Here is a 23,444-nt window from a genome sequence, read left to right as displayed (position 1 = left end):
AGTATTGATTTTGCCTTCAAATGCTTTTTCATCGTGAGGTGAGCAGCTATGAGGCTTGTGGCCGTTTAAGCTCTTCAGGTTTATACATTGAATCTTGACCTATTATTTGGATTAGTTTAGGATTGTCATCATCATGAGGAAGAGTTCCTAAAAGTTTAACTAAAATTGAATAACTTGATGATCTTGATCCAGAATAGAAAAACATTCTTAAAACTAATTTGTTAGACACTGACCACCCTGACACGAGCCCTTTGTTCACTATATGAAGTTGCTCAAGTCTACACTTATCAAAATAATGTAGCAGTGGATGTCAATGGTGAGCAATTTAAAGTTGCAGGAAGAAATGGTTCCTAAATATTTCATTTGAATCCTACACACATTAATCACCGAAACCATACTTGTGAAAATGTTGATATCAAAGAATTTAATTTCTTGGCACTCCTAACTTTTTTTAACCATTGCAGAAAGAGGAAGAAAAAACTGGTTCATATCTTTCCTTTGAGGAAATGTTTCATGAATATAAAAATAACATTACAATGCCAGAAGTCTTACCTACAAATGTTAGAACAAGAGATTTCAGAAGAAAAAAGAATTGAATCGTAAATTATTATTATTATTATTCAGATGTGTACAGAGCATGGCTACCCTATTAAGGGTTTCCCAGTGCTACGCTACAGTAAGGTACCCAAGACCAAAACTGGAACTGCTTGTAATAACAGAGTTTTAAAACAACCAGGTTGTGAGTTTTCTGCGAAAGACTGAAAGCAACCAAACAGCTCTCAAGCCAGCGGGAATAGAATTCCACAACTTTGGACCTAAAAAGAATAAGGCTTGACTTCCTTGCCTAGATCTCCTAACTCTGGGAGCAATGGTAAGATCCAGATTGCTTGAGTGTAAGGGCTGGCAAGGAGTTAATGGTAGCACCCATGATATTATGTTGAAGGGGCTGGAGGTTGAGAGACATTATATTAAATGAGACATTCAATTGGGAGCCAGTGCAGCTCACGAAGTACGTGAGCAGTAGGAGGAATCTTGGGGGGGATGAAGTAAAATTCTTGTAGCTGCTTTCTCCCTTATCTGGTGTCATCTAAGAAGGTTCCTCGTGACCCCTAAATACAGACTGTTTCCATAGTTAAGCCAGGCCCTGGTTGACTGTTCGCTAGCCAATGAACTGGAAATATCCTAGAATTTTTTTGAGCCATCTCAAAATACTGAAACAGGTAGTGTTGTTTAGGTCCTATAAATCTATATAGGATCTGCGTGTTTAGACAACATAGACTGTGGAATTGTGTCCAGAATGATTCCTGACACTCCCACCGGGTATGTTAACCTATATACCAGCTAGCTCACAGTGCCATTGCAAACTCCTCTTACTAAGGATAGAATAGTTCTTGGCCACAATCAAACATGACAACTCTGTCCCTCAGGGATCATGGAAACAGTGCAGTACTTTTTGCTCAGTCACTCGTGCTCACTTTGTCTCAGAGAGATATACAGAATAAACGGTGGGGACTTTTTCAATAAGCATTTATTGAACCAGCATCTTTCTAGTGTAAAATAGGTGTGTTGAAACAACCATAAGACAGAAACAGATATAAATGATTATAAGCACCAACAGAGTAAAAGGATGATAGATTCCTACCTTAGTGCTAAAACCATGAATACAGGTAGCTATAAAAATACATGATAGTAGTAATGAGTACTCCTACGATACAAACCTAACTAGATGTACCTAAGTGTACCTAGCATGTATGTAGGTGTAGTGCCAAAAATCCCTCTAGGATGAACTCAACCCCATTACCTGGTCTTGAGATGCACACCCCGCAAGGGATATCAGAGCTCTGCGAGCTGGAGTGTCTGCATGCAGGAACCTCAGCATCTTGCGTCAGTGTGTCAGCAAGGAGGTCCTTTTTCACCTCTCCCTGCCTCAGCAAAGATATGGTGTTTATATACCCAAAGTGGTACCCTCAGGGGATCTAACTTGCTGTGTCATGCCGGACTAGGATGAAGGAAGGAATGCCCCTATACATAGTTATTAGGCAGGAGATGGTAGTCCTGCTGAGATTCCAAGAATCCTCATGCACAATGAATGAGGCTAGTTTTTGGAGAAAACCTCATGTCATTTAAGCAGTACCATAACTAGGTAAAAGGTCAGTACCAAGAATCAATATGTAGTGTAATGGCAGGGGAAATATAGGTGAAAGGTCTGGTTACTGCCTGAGCCTATATCGGGAGACCTGTCTGAAACATAGCAGTAGTGGCCACTTTGGAGATTTGAAAATATAACGCAGTACTACAACAAGTAATAAACCTTCTACGTCGACACCTGTAGGCCCACTTGGAGCACCAAATATTGGTAATGAGGCTACTGATACATGGGTAAGGTTTAATTTGCTTTAGGCAACGTTAAAAAGAATGCCGAACATGTAGAATACCTCATATTCAAATTGGATACTGTAAAGGTAAAGGTAAAATGTATTTATAAAGCGATCAATTGCTGCAGCGTCTTGGCACTAGGGAGTGAGAGGGGAGCTGCTCAGTTTGACCATGGACTTAGTAGGAGGGAAACAACCAGGTTTTGAGCATTTTCCTGAAATGTTGCCTATTAGGTTGTAGAATCATGATGGGTGGCATCTTGTTCCACAATTTAGCTGCACAGCTACAGATTTATTTATTTTTTTACACAGTGGGATAGACTCCTGCCTCCCCTATTACTCTACGAATTATAGGAATCTGAACCAAACCTGTGTTGGTAAATCTTAGATTTCTCGTGGTGAATACCAGAGAAACAGTTTCTGCACATCCAGGGCGCCACCTCCATAGAGTTCCTTGTGAACCAGACAGAATGCCTTAAATTCCACTTGTTGCGGTTGGCAGCCAATGTAATAGCCTAATACTAGCAGAAGTGGGATGACCTTAGGAATGTTTAGTAGTAGTCGTGCAGCAGCATTTTGTAGAGATTGTAACTTGGCCTTCTGCGCCTTGTCAATGCCAAGGAATAGTGTATTGCAATAATCTAATTTGTAAAGGATAAGAGCAACTACCATAGTCTTCCTGCGTTCCTGTGGATTGAAGGGAAGGATCTTGCGTAAATCTTTCAGTAGGTAGAAGCAAGAGGAAATCAGGCGATTGATCTGGCCTGCAAAGTACAGCTGATTATCGAAAATCACTCCTAGATTCCTTGCCTTAGTTGACGGGCAATGACACTCACCCGCCTCTTTTGGCCACCATGTTCGATTCCACAGGATTGGGCCCCTACCAAACTCAATCACCCTGTTTTATCGGTGTTAATTTTAAGAAAGTTTTCATTTATCCAACACATAATGTCAGTCAGGCAGGTATGGAAGCTGATGGCTGTAACTTACGGTTTATTTGATACGGATATGACAATCTGAGAGTCATCCGCATACGTAATCAGAGTGAAACCAAGCTCCATGATAAGTCTTGCCAGCGGGGTGAGATAGATGTTAGATAGGGTAGGTGATAGCACTGGTCCCTGTGGTACCCCGCAATGAAGATGGAAAATATCAGATAGTACATTATCTCAGTGTATGGTCTGCTCTCTGAAAGCCTGAAAGAAGGAGAGGAGGGTCAGAGCCATCTCTTCAATCCCTATAGCCTCCAGCTGCCGCACTAACACTGCATGATTCACGGTGTCAAATGCTGCTGATAGGTCTAATAGGATAAGGACAACTCTGCCCTCCCATCCATCTGTCTGAGAATCTCCCCTCCGTGACCATTATCAGGGCAAATTCCGTAGAATGATGTGGTCGAAAGACATCCGGGCTAGGATCCAAAAGATTGTTAGAGTCAAGATATTGAATTAACTCACTGTTTAGAGATTTTTCAAGAATTCTAGCTGCTATTGGCAAGCACGATATCGGTTGGTAGCTTTTGAACTCACTTGGATCTAGGGCGGGCTTTTCAAAAATCGTCATGATACATGCCTTCTTCCAGGACTGAGGGAAGGTCCCTGACTTAATTACTTTGTTTAGGAGAGGAGCTAAATAGGAACTGATCTTCTCTGAAACCAGATCTTCCTGACTGTCCCGTGCCCCGTCCGCCGTTTTCCCGCTGTTTTACCGCCGTTTCTCTCTTTCTGACTGTCCCTTGCCCAGTCCGCCGTTTTCCCGCTGTTTTACTGCTGTTTTTCTCTTCCCGCTGTGCCCCCGTCACCTCCCCGCTCCCCGCCGCTGTTCCCCTGCGGCCCCGCCCCCCTCCACCTGGAGCCTTCCCATTCGCCGCCCCGCTCCCGCCTCCCAGCTGCCCCTCCCTCCCACTGTAGCATTTAAGGTAGAGCGCACGCAGGGGTGCTCTGTGACCTCTGTGCCCCTGGGCCGGTCACTCCTCCTCGCACTGCGCACACTCCCCGTGGGTGTGCCCCTGCTGACCCGTTCCCGCCGCTGCTCGCAGCTGTGCCCCTGATTTCCTGATTTTTCTCTTCCTGACTGTCCCTTGCCCAGTCCGCCGTTTTCCCGCTGTTTTACCGCCGTTTCTCTCTTTCTGACTGTCCCTTGCCCAGTCCGCCGTTTTCCCGCTGTTTTACTGCCGTTTTTCTCTTCCCGCTGTGCCCCCGTCACCTCCCCGCTCCCTGCCGCTGTTCCCCTGCGGCGGCCCCGCCCCCCTCCACCTGGAGCCTTACCATTCGCCGCCCCGCTCCCGCCTCCCAGCTGCCCCTCCCTCACTCCGCCTCCTCCACTCTCCTCTTATGGCAGAGTGGCCAACGCGCAGCGGTCACGCGCAGCGGGCGCGCCGATTGCGCGCCGAAGGCGCGCCAAAGGTAAGCCCGTCTGCGCCCGTCCGTGCCTGGACTGCGCCCAGCGCCAGGACCCCTGGCCCCCGCACATCCCAGCCCACCCGCCGGACGTACGACGCAGCCACCCTCAACGCACTCAACGACGGCCGATTCCCGGGATGCTACCGAGCCACCCCGAGACGCACCCACGGACCCTTCGGCTGCAACGCCTGCAAGTTCACCTGCATCCAGACCTGCCACACACCAGCACCCGCCAAGACGAGCACCAGCAGCAGCCACCTCAAGTGCATCCTGCTCAACACCCGCTCCGTCCACAGACACGCCATCGAACTCTGGAACCTCATCGACACCACATCTCCTGACGTTGCCTTCCTCACCGAAACCTGGATGAACGCCTCCTCCGCTCCCGACATCGCCATCGCCATCCCAGAGGGCTACAAGATCACCCGGAGGGACCGCACGACCAACCAAACGGGAGGAGGCATCGCCATCATCCACAAGGACACCATTCGCATCACGACCAACACCGACGGCATCCTGACCACCGCCGAACATCTACACTTCCAGATCCACACCGACCCGAAGACCACCCTCAGAGGCACCCTGATCTACCATCCCCCGGGACCACGCACACACTTCAGCGAGGACATCGCCGACTTCATCAGCCCGCATGCCCTCCCCTCCGCTGACTACATCCTCCTGGGAGACATCAACTTCCACCTGGAGAACAACAACGACCGCAACACCAGCATCCTGCTCGACAACCTCGCCAACCTCGGACTCAAGCAGCTGGTGTCCACCCCCACCCACCTCGCCGGCCACACACTCGACGCCGTCTTCTCATCCAGCAAAGACATCGCCTTCAGCCACGCCACGGGACTCCACTGGACGGACCACAGCTGCGTCCACTTCACCTTCAGAAGAACGACGACACACCACCACCAGCAACAGGTTGCCCGAAGAAGCTGGAACAAGATCACTGCCGACCAGCTCGCCGCTTCCCTGAGCCAGCACCCTCCCGCCAGCTCAGCGAACCCCAGCCAGGCCGCCGTCAACCTCTCGAAGTGGATCAGCAACTGCACGGACGAACTCGCCCCACTGAGGACCCCGCCCAGCCGACCCGGCAGCAAGAAGGCCCCATGGTTCACCGACGAACTCAAGAACTCCAAGAAGAACTGCCGAGCCCTCGAGAAAGCCTGGAGAAGAGAACCAACACCGGACAACATGGCCACCCTCAAGCTTGCCACCCGGAAACACCACCAGCTGCTCCGCGCCACCAAGAAAACTGCCTTCAAGGACCGGCTGGACAACAACGCACACAACAGCAAGGAACTCTTCAACATCGTGAAAGAGCTCTCCAACCCCAACGCCGGAAACAACGACATCACCCCATCGCAAGAACTCTGCAACTCCCTCGCCTCCTACTACCACAACAAGATCGCGGACATTCACAACAGCTTCAGCACCCAACCGACGAACGCCACGACCGACACGACCGAACCAACGCCCCCCACCACCACCCTCCGCGCCTGGACCCACATCAGCACCAAAGACACCGTCCGCATGATGAACTCCATCCACTCCGGATTGCCGACCGACCCCTGCCCTCACCACATCTTCAACAAAGCCGACGATGTCATCGCACCCCACCTACGGGACATCATCAACACCTCCTTCACCACCGCCACTTTCCCAGAGAGCTGGAAGCATGCCGAACTCAGCGCGCTACTCAAGAAACCAACAGCGGACCCCACCGAACTCAAGAATTACCGTCCCATCTCGCTGCTCCCCTTTCCGGCCAAAGTCATCAAGAAGACCGTCAACAAGCAGCTGGCCGCCTTCCTCGAGACAAATGGATCCCTAGACCCCTCGCAGTCGGGCTTCCGGGCCAACCACAGCACCGAGACCGCCCTCATCGCTGCCACCGATGACATTCGAGCCCTGATGGACAACGGAGAAACAGCGGCCCTCATCCTCCTTGACCTCTCCGCGGCCTTCAACACCGTCTGCCACCGCACCCTAGTGCAGCGCCTCAGCAACGTCGGAATCCAGGAGAAGGCACTAGAATGGATCGTCTCCTTCCTCGACGGTAGGACACAGAGAGTCCGCCTACCACCGTACAAATCAGAGTCCACCGAACTCATCTACGGCGTACCCCAAGGTTCCTCGCTGAGCCCAACCCTCTTCAATGTCTACATGAGCCCCCTCGCTGCCATCGCACGCCAACACAACCTTAACATCATCTCCTACGCCGACGACACCTCTCCCTGACCAACGACCCCGCCGCCGCCAGAGCCAACCTTCACGAAGGTATGAAAGAGGTAGCCGAGTGGATGTCGACCAGCCGCCTAAAGCTGAACTCGGACAAGACGGAAGTCCTCATCCTGGGATCCTCGCCCTCCGCCTGGGACGACTCCTGGTGGCCCCCCGCCCTGGGCACCGCACCCAAACCGACAGACCACGCACGCAACCTGGGCTTCATCCTGGACTCCTCCCTCTCCATGACCAAGCAAGTCAACGCCATCTCCTCGTCGTGCTTCAACAACCTGCGCATGCTACGGAAGATCTTCCAGTGGATCCCCACCGAGACCAGGAAGACGGTCACCCAGGCCCTCGTCACCAGCCGACTGGACTACGGCAACGCCCTCTACGCCGGAACCACCGCCAAGCTCCAGAAGAGACTCCAGCGGATTCAGAACGCCTCAGCCAGACTCATCCTCGACGTCCCACGACACAGCCACATCTCCGAACACCTGAGAGACCTGCACTGGCTCCCGGTCAACAAGAGAATCACCTTCCGTCTCCTCACCCACGCTCACAAAGCCCTTCACGACCAAGGTCCGAGCTACCTCAACAACCGCATCAACTTCTACGCTCCCAAACGACACCTCCGATCAGCCAATCACGCCCTCGCCGCCGTCCCCCGCATCCGAAGAGCGACGACAGGAGGAAGGTCCTTCTCCTACCTGGCCGCCAAGACATGGAACTCCCTCCGACCAACCTGCGCCTGACCCAAGACCACCTCGCCTTCAGGAAGAAGCTCAAGACCTGGCTGTTCGAGCAGTAGCAGCACCCCCCCCCCCCTAGCGCCTTGAGACCCTCCGGGTAAGTAGTGCGCTCTACAAATGCCTATGATTGATTGATTGATTGATTGAAAGTGGCGGGGCCAGGGATCATTGGGAGATCCTGACTTAGATAGTAGAAAGAGATTATTCACTTTCTCTAGAGTAAGGGCCAAAATCTTGTTAGTTGGGAGTGAATTAAATTCTCCTCGATGGTCAGAGTATTAGAATTAACATCGGAGACTGTCTTGAGGAGGTTATCGTAGATTAAATGCACCTTTGTTTGAAAAAAGTTAGCCGACTTGTTGCAGAAAGTTTGGTCAGGTCTAAAGTCATTAGCCTGCTGGTGCTTGGATAGGGCTAGAACTGATTTAAAAATTTCCTTTGAGGAGTTTTTAGCGGCCTGTATTCTGGTACTGAAGTAGCCTATTTTAGCTTTTTTGATAGTCTCATCATATATTCCGGGCCTCCATTGGCAAAGGCTCGGTCAACACCAGGACATTACGCTCAAATTCCCTACTTCTGCTGGAAACCCCTAGATTTAAACGTACTCGCGCCGGAGGGAAAACATTCGAGGTCTGTGCCACTCGGTGTTGGAATAACCTCCCGGTTGCATTACCAGCCTGCCAAACCGAATTAGCATTCCGAAAGTCCCTGAAAACACATCTCTTCCCCATATAATGCCCCATTGGTGCCTAGCCTCTAAGTTCCATGATTTATCAGCGCTGGGACGCCCCGTTGGGGCAGCTGTTGCGCTTTACAAAATACACAAATAAATAAATAAATGAATATATTCTTCTAAGGCTAGGTTATCTGCCAGTTTATGTTTATTACTATTGTCGACTCTCCATAGTCGTGTGACTCTTCTGCATTTGGATTTTTTGTTTTTAAGGTCTGGGCCTTGCCAGGGTGACGTTGCCTGGCGTCTTCTTATTCTGCTAGGTTTTTCTGGGGCTACCTGGTTGATCACTGATCTAATCCATTCCTCACAATGATGTACTGCTTCATTGTTATCTGTAGCCTGTAAGTAGGGGCGTTTGTCAAGAGACTCTTCTAGGTCGTACTTCCGTATTTTATTCCAGGGTCGGGTGTTTACAAAAAGTGGGCTGATTGAAATGCCGCGGTTGGGCAGCGTTATTTTGATTTTGAAATGTACCTCTTTGTGATCGGTCCAGGGTAGTGGTAAAGTTTTGGCCAGAGTGAGGTCGGAGTTGCTGGTAAATATGCCGTCCAAAGTGTGACCGGCCGAGTGAGTGGATTCAGAGACAATTTGGGTTGGGCCGTGTGGTGACAGGTTGTCTAGTAGCCTCGCAGGGTCTGGGTTATTATTTGATTCTAGATGAAAATTAAAAATCACTCAGAATAGTAAATGTGGAAGATTCTAAGCAGGATTCAAGAAAGGGCTGGAGAGCTAAGGTGAAGGCCGCTCTGGGCCCCAGTGGTCAGTATAGGAGTATGCTGGGAAAGGCAAGAGTACTATTTACTGTAATGGTGAAGATCATAGCCTCAGCCGTAAAAAGTATGGTGGGTTCTAATAGGACATTTAGGTGAGAGTGATACATTATGGCAATCCTCCCTCCTTTTTGGCCAGCCATTGATATCCTGCCGAAAGTGCTGTGTTCCAGTCGGGGTCAGATGTCTGGTTCGTCCAAGTCTCTGTCAGGAATACAATGTCGGGGTTGGAGAGCTGCACCACACATTCAAGCTGATTTTTATGTTTGGGCAATGACCGGGTATTAAGTAGTATACACTGCAGGGAATCTCCAGGGCTAGGCCTGGAGACAATGCCTAATTTTGGAGAGCTAGCTGGAACTGCACAGTCTCTCTCCAGCCTACTGGGCACATTATTTGTGGAAGTTGATGTTAGTTTCTGTGTTAAACCTAAAATCACAGCTACTACATTTAAAATCCCCAGAGTTCCCCACCCAGTAACAGACATCAGGGAGACGGCACTCACCCCTCCTAAGTTCCCAAAGGTAGTTTGTAAAGCTGTGTGAAGTAAATCGGGCAGGGGTCTGGTGCTGGATGCGCTCCGGGTGGTGACGGGCGCAGACGGGCTTGCCTTTGACGTGCATTCGGCACGCCGGCGGTGCTCCTCCGCCTTTTATGGCGGAGGAGGCTAAGAACTAAAGCGCTGAGCACAGTGGGCCCACTCTTACTTACGGGCACCGCGGGTCATGTTCAATGAAACTACAAAGTGAATTCTTAATAAAGCAAATATTTTAAAAATTGAATCACAGCGCAATTTAAAATGAGCAGACGCATATAAAGTAAAACGAGCGCTGAGTGCCTCACGTCACCCGCAGCACGGTCATGCTACTATGGCGGAGGTTAAAAACTAGAACGCTGCACCCTGGGCACTGCGGGTCATGCACAATAAAACTACAAAGTGGATTCATCATAGAGCATATATTTAAAAAATTCAATCACAGTGCAATTTAAAACGATCAGATGCACATAAAGTAAAACAACCGCTGAGTTCCTCACGTCACCCACTGCGCGGTCGTGCCAGCGTGCCTTTTATGGTGGACAAAGTTAAGAACTACAGCGCTGACCCCTGAGCATGGCGGGCCAGCTCTTACGGGCATTGCGGTTATGCGCAATGAAACTACAAAGTAGTACTGAACAACTTTCACTATACAATATAAATCAAGAATGTGTGGATCATGGACTTCAACATGAACATGGTTTGTATCAATGTGCTATTTATGAGCATACATTGCAATACATCTCCGGTGAAGACAAGGAAAAGCTTTCTTATAAAAGTCATAACCGTTTATGTGCTTAAAGTGACAAATTACCCCCAAAAATTGTAAGTTTTTATTATAGATGAGGTTAGCGTGGTGTCCAACTTAATTTTGGCTTTTCTTCCCTTACTAAAGACTAAAGTACGTAAGACATCTTATGAAATTCACTTTGGAGAGAAACATGTTTACTGTGAAAAGTGAGACAATTTTCAAGACTATTTTAAAAAAAGGAAACTTGCTATTCACTATGAAGTATAGGCAATGTCAACATTTTGTTGCATTACGCATACAATGAAATTGCACTAAATATGAGATAAGCCAAGGCTGAGGAATAAGGGAAATATTACAAGATATTTGGCTAGGAATTTTAACTGAAGAGGTGAAAACTAAGCTTTTTAGAATAACTATTGCTTTTTTTGTATTTCCAAACATTTATTCTCCTGCAGAAGTAATGCATCATCTTCTTTTGCAGGCACTACCCAGTTTGATTAATACCAACCCTCAAAGAATGGTCTGACTTAAATGTGGAAATGCTACATCTGGAAAAGTAAGACATTCCACATCTGCCTTATAGAGATGCAGTGAAAAGTCATGCAGTAAGCATTCCTGTTATTAAAGCATTATCTACAATATTATTAATCATGGAAAAATATGTGTCATGTAATAAAGGATTCGAAAAAGACTTACAGGTAAAAACCGTTGCATCAGTTGCATAATTTACTCAGAAATTTGGATGGACATGGAACACAGGCTTTTATATGGAGCAATAGGATATAGTACATTTTCAAACCATTTAAACCAATAATTATTATTAATACATTTGACCATATAAAGGAACCAATAAAACTTAGCAATAGATCAGCACGTTTTTTGCAGATCAAAGGTTTATATATTCACAGAGAACAATTTCCTTTTAATTTAGCTTGTACAGTTATAATAGACAAATCTCAAGGACTAAGCTTGGATTATGGATTAATTAACACTGGCTATGCTGCTTTCAAAAAGGGTATGGCATAATTATTTTGCCTTATGTGAAAACATCAACAGGTTTATACATTATAGACTTTGACAACACAAAAAGTAGTGCTGACACTTCCTGTGTCTGCAAATACAATTATTGTAACCTATACTCCTTCTCTTGGAGAATAGCCAGTCGTTTCAAACCCTAAAATATTTCTGAAAGGAAAACACTGTGTCAACAGTAATGAGCCTAAAGTTTACAAATAACCTTCTAAGAAATAGCAAAAAATACATTACATAGACATAACTGGATTTCAGTGTATTAATGACAATGGCATTAACTGTTCTACTAATGTTGTAAATCTTCTTTACTTACCTTTAGTGAAAGAAATACTCAAACAAAACATCCATAACCCGTTTTGCAACAGCTTAACTAATCTGAATTCCCGACTTCAATCATAGAAACATATGTTCCACCCTACAAGTGGAGCTGGAGATATTGTTGATGTATGTACAAGTAGTATTCAGTTTTCCGTTAATCAACAGCAAGATGCTCAAGAATTCTGTATGGCTGTTCTCCAAAAAATTGTTGATGCGACTCTGCCAAATATAGATCTTTTTAGTGTAAGCTACTATTGGGAACATGAATGTTTTAATTTCTTGAATGCAGTTTCAACAGCGGCAGAATTTGAAAAATCTATTTACATTTCAATTCCTGATTGTAAATCTGTGTCATTTAAATATATAATATGTAAAGCTGTGCACTCTTAACTTTTATTCAAACTGTACATCACAGGTAGTCCCACACTTTGTTTAACTATGGTTAACAAATATATAATTTTAATGATACAAAGGAGCACTATGAATAAAACAGAAAATAATACCTTAATTACTGATTTTACTGCTACACAGATTTCTATTTCTGGTCGCACTTTCACTTGTACTGCCATTCTTTTCCATCATGGATAAACAACGGTTCCAGGATACTATACAATATATATGAAGAACAAGACAGGATGGGCAGAATGTGAAAATACAAAGATAACTTTTAAACAAAGATTTCCTACAAATTCGCGAAACGTTTACCTACTAATTCTACATCCAATATTTTAATTACAGGCACACACTTTCAACACATTTGACTGGGAAACTTCGATTACAACCCATGCGTTACAATGCGTGGCATTACAAGGCATTTTTTACATCACAAAATCCATTACAAGGCATGACATTACTTTGCATAATCCATTACAACACATTCCCCAAAGTAACGCCCCAGCGGAGTTAGAATAGTAATTGCGTTGTAAAGACATGCATTTTAACAACATTCGTTGTAATTGATTTTGCGAATTAAAAAATGTGTTGTAATGACACGTGTTGTAACACGTGCGTTGTAAAGAGGCATATTCCATTTGAACATGTATTCTACATTTTATGTGACATAAATCAGTTAATATGTAATTTTTGGGCCTGTCATGTTTGATGACTTTTGAAGAAATCCACTGACCTTTGCTTGAATAAACATTTTTTTAAATGCTGTAAGTAGGGGTATACAGAGTAGAACAAGCACAGCATTTTGGGGTTTTTTCCCAATCCATTTGATTTGTGTTTTCCCCTGTGTTTCCTAATTACCAAAATACTGTACTCATGTTCACCTCATTAGGTGCTAAGTGATGAGATATTTCTGTAAATGTATTGCTCCTGCTGTCTGAGAAAAGCTAAACCAAAATAAAATTCATTGTTACATATTTATTTAAATATACATCTATATTACTATACTAATCGCCTTTCAAGTTTTATAACCACCCATCACTAGAACCATCTATAAAACATCATGGGTGTGCACACATTTGTACCTATATCACAAAACCTGTCTGCACTTACCTTTCTGTCTACTGTATTGTCACCATCTATATATACCAGCACTGTGAACAAAATATTAGTAAAGAAACCAGCTCTTTATTATTATAAATATGGAATTAGTTCTCAAAAGAAATTTCATTTAATCTTTATCAACTTTTGTATTTTTTCTGTCCCTTTGTTTTTCTTTAGCAGGTCCACTGAACTAACGGCAAAAAAGAAACATTTGGGGAAAGGAACCAAGGAAAACGAAGGGAGGATAAAAAATTAAAATCAAGCAAAGCTTTTTTGGGAGGGCACATATTAGCCATGACCAACTCATGATGAATGTTCAAGTCCTTCTCACTGGGCACAATCACAGTTTAGCAATACAATCAGTATATTGCAGTAACAGCATACTGCTCACATAAATGTTGCTGCTGCCTCAGCTGGTGCACTGCCACAACAGACTCAGGTGGGGGAATGGAGGGTTCAGTAGTGCTCGTAGGTGTCCCTTGCATAGGGATGAGTAAGCTTGAGTTTGATGGCTTTGCCATGTTGGTAGCTGACTGTGCTACTGGATGCAACTTCTGACAACTCCAACTCTCGCCTCTTTTCAACACCTGCTGGACATGTGAAGTGTATTGCCTACAGAGATGTTCTCATCCCTGTAGTATCCAGAAAATACTGCTGGCCACTCCCACGTGAGAGTACTTTGTGACAAAGATTACATGTCTACTTTCTTCTCTCCAGCAGGCAAGGAGACAATTGTCATACCACCAACTCCTTGAGACGTATGCTCTTCTTGACCTCCTGCCCTGCCTCCGCAATGCTGTGGTCTTCCTCCTCCATTTTGTCCTTAAGCTCCCCAACGTGGTGAGCTCCTTCTGCTGTAGCTGCAAAATAAATCTTCTTCTTCCAATGTAGACAGGCATAGGTAGAAGATTTGTAGTCCTCCAATACTGTGCTGCTTCACCTCACCCTAGAACAAAAGGTACTGAAAAAGAGATAAATACTTCCTATTTGTCAAATGAAAAAAAGGATTTTAGCCATTCAAAAGCTTTTTTCCAATCGCAAAGTACTGCGGTACCACCAAGGAAGTACTGGCTATTTTGTTTTCCAAAAGAAAATAACACACTAATGCCTCCATTTTTCATATAGCCATCCATCCACACCTATATATATGTTTTATAAGTAATATTGAGCCTTCAAATTAACCTCATGTTTGTTACTATCATATCATTTCCCATAGGGCTACAATAACATAGCCCAATAATAACAAAATAAAAAACAGCACAAACATAGAAAACACTTCAAATGATTTATTTTACACCTTCAAAAGAAGCATGCAAATATAAAACAAAATATTTTTAAAAATAATTGCTTACTAAACTGTAAATATATTATTCAAATAATGTTAATGTTAGATGCATTTCACAGTTTTTAAAGTTACATGTCATCTATACATATATTATTCAATACTTACCACTTCTCGCGCCTTTCACTTGTATTATTTGTTGTCTTATAAAAATAGGGAATGTACACCATATATCATTATAGCCAATACATTTTAAAAGGTATGCAGCGTTTAGAACGCAAGCATTACCACGGAATACCTTTACAACACGGGCGTAACAACGAAAGTTGTTACCACGCATTGCACTGGGGGGCGCTCAAGGATAGTAAATGATTTAATTTACTATCCCAACACCTTCCCTACTATCCACGGGGACTGGTGTTGGAATAGTAAATTAAATTAATCAATTTTGCGCCCCCCAGCGCAATGCGTGGTAACAACTTTCGTTGTTACGAACGCGTTGTAAAGGTACGCGTTGTCAATGTATGCGTTCTAACGTCATATGGCCTGGATACCCGTCACCCCATCCCAACACAATCCCCAAGAATGGGAAGACGGAAACAGTTCTTGAGCTTTTGGAAGGCGGGAGGGAGTTACCCTCCCGGCCGTATTTATTAAAATATGAAACAAAATGAAAACATTAAAATAACAGTTTCATATCATGTACAATTTCATTTATACATTACGATGTTTATTGGCTAACCTTAACACATCTCTAATACAAAGGTTCTCCTAGCCGGTTCTCAAACATCCTGTAAATGCATTTCTCAAAATTCAAATTGTACATCCTAACATTACGGGCCAACGGCAAGGTCGTAACCGGTGTCAGATCCCTAATACCAGAACTCCCCCCCTTACTTGTGAGGGAAGGGCGCACAGAGGACTGTACCTCTGTGCCAACTTCCAATTTCCCTTGTCTTAACGGGGGCCCCATATTTACTCGACGCCATCTTGGTGGTCGTCCGAGGACTCGTGTGAGGTGTCTAGAAGGTAGCGTAGACCCCCCTCCCACCCCACACTGCTTACCACATCCGCCGTCGCGGATGTCCTGGCCCCGGGAAATTCCAAGGAGGGGCCCGTAGCCCCTCCACCCCAGGGAGGGGCCTTGACCTCCTTCCCTTTCGGCGGTCCCATCCTTAGAAGGGTACCGCCTCCCCGTGTGAGGGGCCAATGGCCGCCTCCCCCCAGGCGCTCCCAGCCATAATGGGTGGCGCCCCACCTCTAGGGATCTTCCAATTACTGCTCACCGATCATGACCTTACCGCCACAGGCCGGATAGTTGACCGGCTAGCCGGACCCCCCACAAAGCTCCTACTAAAGGTCATGGTTACGTAAACTCTTTAACCAAGCTACGAAGTCTCCTATGAGTAAGACATTTCCCTCCCGGGACAAATGGACCCCATCCGCCAAATACATATGGTCCCCCCGGATACATCCATGTGAAATGCAATGCAAATTACCTGTACGAAACAACCTACTCATTTTGTTATTAACCTTCTTTACCGACTGGTTCAAAGCTGACACAGAGAGGGCCCCCCGCCACACCTTCCCAGGAATCATGTGTGACCACGCAATCGTGCACCCCGGAACCCTTCTTGCCAACCAACTTATTGTGGACAAAATTAACTCGAGAAGCACTCGTCGACCAATGGTCACCAAATCATTGCCCCCAAGATGCACTATGATTACAGATGGCGGTGACCTCGTCCGCCCTAACAGTCTCTCAATGACACTTTGAAACTGGTCAATACAGAGCCCGCCCCTTCCGTGGAAGGTCACCCTGTACCCGTATTCCCCAGCCACGTGAATCATGTCACCTGCTTTGAATATGTCTGCGGCGCGCCTCACGTATGAGTGGCCAACGACCCACACCACTCTCTCCTCAGCCGGTGATCTTTGACCGCTGGTCCCCCGGTGTCGGGTCAACTGCACAGTCCGCCCCGCAAAGCCTGCTCGCGAAACTGTAACCAAACAGAAAACAAGAAGCGTGAGTGCATGACATTAGCTTCACAACATGTGCAACCGCACATACCTTTTATAACAGTTCGAGGACCAACGCCCCAACCGTTTCACCTTTTCAACACTCAGACCCCTGGCTGTAGCCTCTGTAGCAGCCCCTATCCGGAAGGAATGGGTCCCAAAATCGCTCGGGTTCAAGCCCGCCGCTGCGATTGCCATTGTTAGCACCCGCCGAAACTGAAACCTAGTCAGTGGGGTGGCGTTGGTGATCCTCAGCAAGCTTCCCCCCCATGATGCCGCCCTCTGCGCTAAATACTCGTCAACGCATTTTACCAGGCACATGGGAGATCCGGGAATCCGCTGGACTACCACACTGTCCCTGATCGCTCCCTGATCGGTCTTGGACCTGGCTATCGAGATTACCATTGTCTCCCCCTTAATTTGAATGTGTTCTCGACACAGACCTCCCCCCGTATCCTGCTTGTTCCTTGCTACCAGTTCGCTTACCCGCATAGCCCCATGGAATGCTAATGCAAAAGCGGCCCGGAATAGCACCGTCTCTGATTGAGATGAACATGTCGCAGGGAGTACGGACAGTAACAGGGACAACCTTTCTAAACCTATCGGGTGTCTCTCATCCACTCTACGACCCTCAAGGCGTTGCCACCCACGCAGTGCCTTCTGTACGAGAAAGGATGATGTGGGGTCCTGGATGCCATGAGCCCGCGCCATGAAGGAGATGGCGGCCCGGTGCCTATTGGCCGTAGCCACTGATCTGCCTGCCTGATGTAGTGATACCAGAAATTGCAGGACATACTCCTCCTGCCCCCAATGTTCCCCCCTAGCTGAACCCAAAAAGGACCAATAGGAACGGAACGCCCCTTCGTATGCCTTCCTTGTCCTGGGTGCTAGACTCTCTCCCACGATGTTTTGTAATCCGGGGCACCGAGAGACCAGAGAGCTTCGGGAAATGGTGCCGCCACCGAGTCCGCTGAGGGCAGAAAACCCTGGAAGGCCTGCATATGGGAACGAGAGAGTGCATCAGCTGCCTGGTTTAGTACCCCCGGCACGTGTCTTGCCCTAAAGCGGACGTTTAGTCTCATACATAGCAGGACAATTTCCTTCAGCAATCTCAAAATCCATTTGCAGCGTGCTGCCTGATTATTGATACATTCAACAACAGTCATATTATCAGACCAGAACACCACAGAGCGATCACGAAACCCCTCTGGCCATGTTTTCAAGGCCACCAGAATGGGGAACAGCTCCAGAAACCCAATGTTACCTGTGAGCCCATCATCGTGCCACCACCCTGGCCAGGTGCGCGCCGACCATTGATTACCAAATATGGTGCCAAAACCTACACTCCCTGCCGAGTCTGTCCACAACCCCAGCTCTTCAGAGGAAACTGGCGGTTTGTTCCACACGACGCGACCGTTGAAATCTGCCAGAAATGCCAGCCATATGCGCATATCCTGGCGAACCTCTGCTGACAGTCTCGTGCGGTGGTGCCCTTCCTTGAGGCCAACCATGGCTTGTGCGATAGAGCGGGAAAAGGGGCGAGCCATCGGTATGACTCTCAGGGCAAAGTTAAGCTGACCCACAGCCTGTTGCAACTGATGGAGAGTTACTTTTCTCTCGCCGAGGCACGTTTCGAGCGAGGCCTTAAATTTCATTACCTTCTTTTTGGGCAAGCGGAAACACCCCTCTACCGAATCGAGCTCAATTCCCAGAAACTCGAGTGTAGTAGATGGCCCTACCGTCTTGCCTGGTGCCAGTGGCACGCCAAATTCTTTCATAAGATTACAGAATTCCTTCAAAGCCTGTGCACATTCCGTGTCCCCGGCTGCCCCCAGAAACAGGAAATCATCTAGGTAATGCATGACCAGTGTAAAGCCCGTGGCCCTGGTGAAAGCCCATTGTAAAAAAGTACTGAACTTCTCAAAATACGCACAAGAGATGGAGCAACCCATTGGCATACATTTATCCATGGAGTAGCGCCCTTGAAACATAAAACCTAGGAGACGCTGATCATCTGGGTGTACCGGGAGCAACCGGAACGCTGACTCGATATCTGATTTAGCCATCAGCGCTCCGGGCCCCAGGCGATTCAAAATGGCGACGGCCTCATCAAAGGATGCGTACCGCACCGAACAAACTCCCGGGTCAATCGCATCGTTCACCGAAAGACCCCTAGGAGCGGACAAGTTGTGGATTAACCTAAACTCACCTGGGTCCTTCTTGGGGACCACTCCCAACGGTGCACAAACAAAGTTGACAACTGGTGGCATGCCATATGGTCCCGCAACCCGATCTCCGGCCACTTCCTTCGCAATCTTTGCCTGTACCACCGCCGTATGTTTTTGAACCGATAGTTGGTTCTTACATTGTACTTCCCCCCGAAAATCCCCCGCCGGGATGCGGAAACCATATGAGAAACCGTCTCGCAACACCCCGGCGGAGACATGATCAGGGTATTCGTTCAGCCACGGGATCATTGCCATGATATCAACGGGAGTAGTTACAGGTGCCCCTCGGTCGATTTTAGACCTGTTTGGCGCCTCCTCTACCTCCCAGATCACCATTCTTGGCTCTGCACGAACTCTCGGGATGTGAGGACTGTCCGCACCCTGCACACTCATGCCTGAACTTGCATGTCCCCTGTGGCCTGGTGCACTTGCCTCTGTTAAAGCTCCAACAGACCCCTTTCCTACCTGAGTTCCCATTGCTCTTTGCGTTCTGATCACTGCTTGTGCCCGCCCGAAAGGGCGCCCCCAAAGAATGGCGGGAAGGCTCAGCCCCGCTCCCGCCAAAAGAAGGCGACTTTACCGTGTTCGACCCCACCAGTTTCTGCCAGGAAATGGAGTCGAAACAATCCCACGTCAGGGATGGGTCGTGCTCCTTGGCCTTACGAAATGTGCTATCATAACCAAACCATTGATTGCCTCCGTACGATTCATAAAATTCCATAATACGTGTCTGGTAAACAGCTAGTTCCAACAATACTTCGGGCCTACGTTCTCCCATAATTGCAGTGAACATTCCAAAAGCCCTGGCCCAATTGGCGATCGTTTCACCTACTCTGAACCCCGCCATCTTAGCACGCCATACACTAGGATGTAACAACTCCTTCTGATTTCTCACATGCTCTATCTCATAGTGATCGGTCAACAAGGAAAACATGTTCACATATTTATCAGCCCAAATCCTTTCCTTTACATCCATCGGGATATGTTGAACCACTTTTTCCCTTCTTGAGGGTAACGATCCCTCCCCCGCCATTGGCAACGGCTGCTTACCCGAACAAGTAGCTGGTACTGTTGTCGCTGCCGTTCCAACGCTCGAAACTGGTTGCTCCACGGGAACCTGTGGGGAAACAAGAGGACAGGGTGCCTTCGCAGCATCTTTCGATTGCCGCAACTGCTTCATTATCGACCTGGCCTCCTCGGCCGTGGCCCCCTCGTTATCCCTGCCCAACCATGCTGCCAACTGGGCAGCCAGCTCAGGAGGCATATCCCCCTCGCTCACAGGAGTGACCACTACAGGGATCGGTTGTCCCGCGTTCGGGACCGGAACTGGGGCCTCGACCGGTCTGACCGGGCTCGCTGGAGGTGATTCGGGAACCGGAGCCTCCCCTCCTGTCGCCCCCTTCCTGGCCCTTCTACCTCTCCCGGTTGGGACTACTCCCGGCAATGCTGGTCCGATGACTTTTTTCGGTCTACCCGCCCCATTCATTGCCGCCATCTGCTTCTTCATGTCCGCCATGTCCTTCACCAGCATACGAAGCATCTGTTCGGTCCCAACCTTCTTTCCGACCTTCTTGCCAGGCATCGTTCACGGATATTCGACTCGAGGTCCTGGATCAAAGCTTCGATATCGCTAAAAGAAGAAACACAAAATTACAAGTTCTCAAAATTGGCTCTTGTTCCGTCACGGGCTCACGTGCAACGAAGAGGTGCAGCTTCCAAGCACAGGAACAAGAGGATGCTTCCTTGGTTTGTTGCTCCTTTTATTCATCTTTGGGAGGGCGTGGACCCTCCTCCGACTGCCTACAGGGCGTGGCCAACAGTGTAGGTGTCTAGGACAACCCCTCTTGGGCGGGAAAAGGCGCGCCCCGGCTACGCCGCTTCGGGCATACCAGCCGTGACACGCCTCCCGCCCAAAATGGTTTCCCGGGGGGATCGGGGCACCCGACCATACGTTCGGGGGGACCGAGTGGTCGCCCCTTTCCATACATCCTATATACAGTCTGGAATTACTGATATATACAGTCTGACATCTTCTTTACGTGTCACAAAAAGACTCCAATGTGGGCTGATGTTAAACATTTTGTAAATATGTAACTTATTTTTAACCTTCATTTTGTATTGGAATTTCAATGGTTTTTAAAATGGATGTATGACGTTAGAACGCATACATTGACAACGCGTACTGTATATATCAGTAATTCCAGACTGTATATATCAGCAATTCTTAAACTGTGGGCCTCAAACCTCCAGTTGATCTCAACACATTATTAGGGAGATTAGAGGCTATAATGCCTAGCCCTAAATCAAGCAGTCTGGGGAACTAGGGTTAAAGGTTAACAGTAATATTAATAATTAAGTTATCCAAGTCTGTGAGTAATCTCATGTTCACATCTCTCACATGTGACTTCATTTGCTTCTCTAATAGCATTCCTTTTCTTGCCACCACATTGTTTGCCTGCAGTTTTTTTCATTCTGTGTATTAATCTTGTGCCATGGACTTGTTGCACATAGGCATCGCGGAGTCCAGGTTGTGGGCCTGTGTTTCCCAAAGGGACATAATTGAGAGTTTTTGTAGTTGTGGCACAAGGCTGTGCTTGGGTCTCACAGAGCCTATTAGTGGGTCATCATTAGGATGTTTAGCCTACTTGGTCTCTCTGCAGCGTGCACCGAGCAATGGTGGCAATTGTGATTATATATGAAAGTGTGTGATGATGTTGCAAAGCTGCTAAAATATTAACAGAACCAAAGTAATTAACAGTTGAGTAGGTGTGTTCTGTTGTATGCTCGGTGTGTTGGGCTGTTGATCAGAGACATTAAAGGAGAGGGACCTAGAGGTTTAAGGTTATGAACAGAGTTCCTAACAGCTCATTGGAAGAACTGTTCTTTAAGACTACATTTCCCCTGCACAAGAAACAAAAGACAGCTACATGTCTAACCACTCATTTCTCCAGTACTACTGAGTCTAGCCCTGACAATATTAGCTATGTAAATAATACAACAAACATTATGCAAAATATTTTAAAAAGTCTCTTTAGTGAACGAAGAGGCAAGGCAGTTATCATGTACACCAGGTACATGGACCAGATTATTTTAGAGCTACATTATAGTCTATTAAATTAAACACAATAGGTTTAATACAACTGATATTCTGAAATCATATTTGAAAGTACGGGCATACGCGAAAAGCGTAAAGCTGCGATATACCCAGGTATTCTGGTTTCACTTTGAACAAGTGGATGTCTAGCTGTGCTCTGTTTTACCTTGTGCATTTTTTGCCGGTTTTGTATAGAGTGATTTCATAGCAAAGGTATTAAAGCGCTTTACATGATCACCAGTTTGATTGCACAAGATCACGTTAATTTTTTCAGGCACCAGGAACACTCACTAATATAATTCTATGCGCTACTAAGATGATGCCCCACCCCTTTCAGAACTACTGTTCCACTTTACAAGGGTAAATATTAGACAACATTTGATAGAACCGAACTACCTTTACTCTATGGGGACATAGTAGTAAAGATAGTAGTAAAGATACTCATAGTATAGTATGGAGAGAAGCCGATTACACGCTAATGAATGTGTTATTCCTTGATGTTTACAAGTGCATCTCCTCCTTAGCTGCCCAGCCAGAAAGAATGTGATGAGTGCGTGGAAGGTTAGAATGCCTGATGAGTGAGAGAGTGGAATGTTGGTGTGCCTGCTTGTGTGGAGAGAATGACAGTTGAAGAGAGTGGGCTGAGCAGCAACCATGCAGCTCCTGGTGGGACCATCTTGGAACCTCATTAGGATCTCCTTAAGAACTACTCAAGACCTCTATAAGACTTGTAACCTATTACTGAACCTACCAATAAACCTTCTGCATGAAATATACCTCCTGGTTACCTCTGCTCATCTTTGGAATTTACCTTACAACAGAATGATTGGTACCTACGGCCATCTAAAACACTAAAATACCACCCCATTCCTCCGACGTCAATAGGAGGGAAAGTGAAGTGCTTGCTGATTTCAAGAACATTTGATGCGATTGTCCACATATTAAACCCTCTGGGCCAAAATACCAATGTCCATGAAAACAATATTAGGAAATCCACTCCCAATGAAGATAGAATGTGTCATAATTGGGCTGAGACCCCACCTGTTGTGACATCAAACTGAGGCTGGCAAAGCACTGATGTGGAATTGCCTGGCAGTGGCAATAAACACTTTGGCAGCTGATTAGAAAAGGAAAACTGCCTGCTGCCGTCACACTGGTTACTTTAGTAATGGAATGCTTTTCAAACTCAATCACTTCAATAAATAAAGACTTTTAATCCATATGCCATCCTTTGCTTGATTACCCTGCCAAATATTACATACCTACAAAGTAATATAACCACCTCATTATTCTTCTCTTTTATGCTGTGTTTGGGGTGGGGGGAATTAAGATATGATAATTTTCACAGAATGCATTTTGGAACTGACTGCATGAACCGCTTACAGAAGTAAAATCTTGTCATCTTTAGAAATATATGGTTC

General features: G+C 46.7%; 1 pseudogene; it reads right to left on the bottom strand.

The window, feature by feature from the left end:
* LOC147751231 (uncharacterized) overlaps positions 1 to 23,444 on the bottom strand; it is a 97,194-nt pseudogene that overhangs the window by 57,680 nt on the left and 16,070 nt on the right.

This window comes from Lissotriton vulgaris, chromosome 1_1 (genome assembly GCF_964263255.1).
Source record: "Lissotriton vulgaris chromosome 1_1, aLisVul1.2, whole genome shotgun sequence".
NCBI lineage: Eukaryota > Metazoa > Chordata > Amphibia > Caudata > Salamandridae > Lissotriton > Lissotriton vulgaris.
This window is presented reverse-complemented; position numbering and strand designations above follow the sequence as displayed.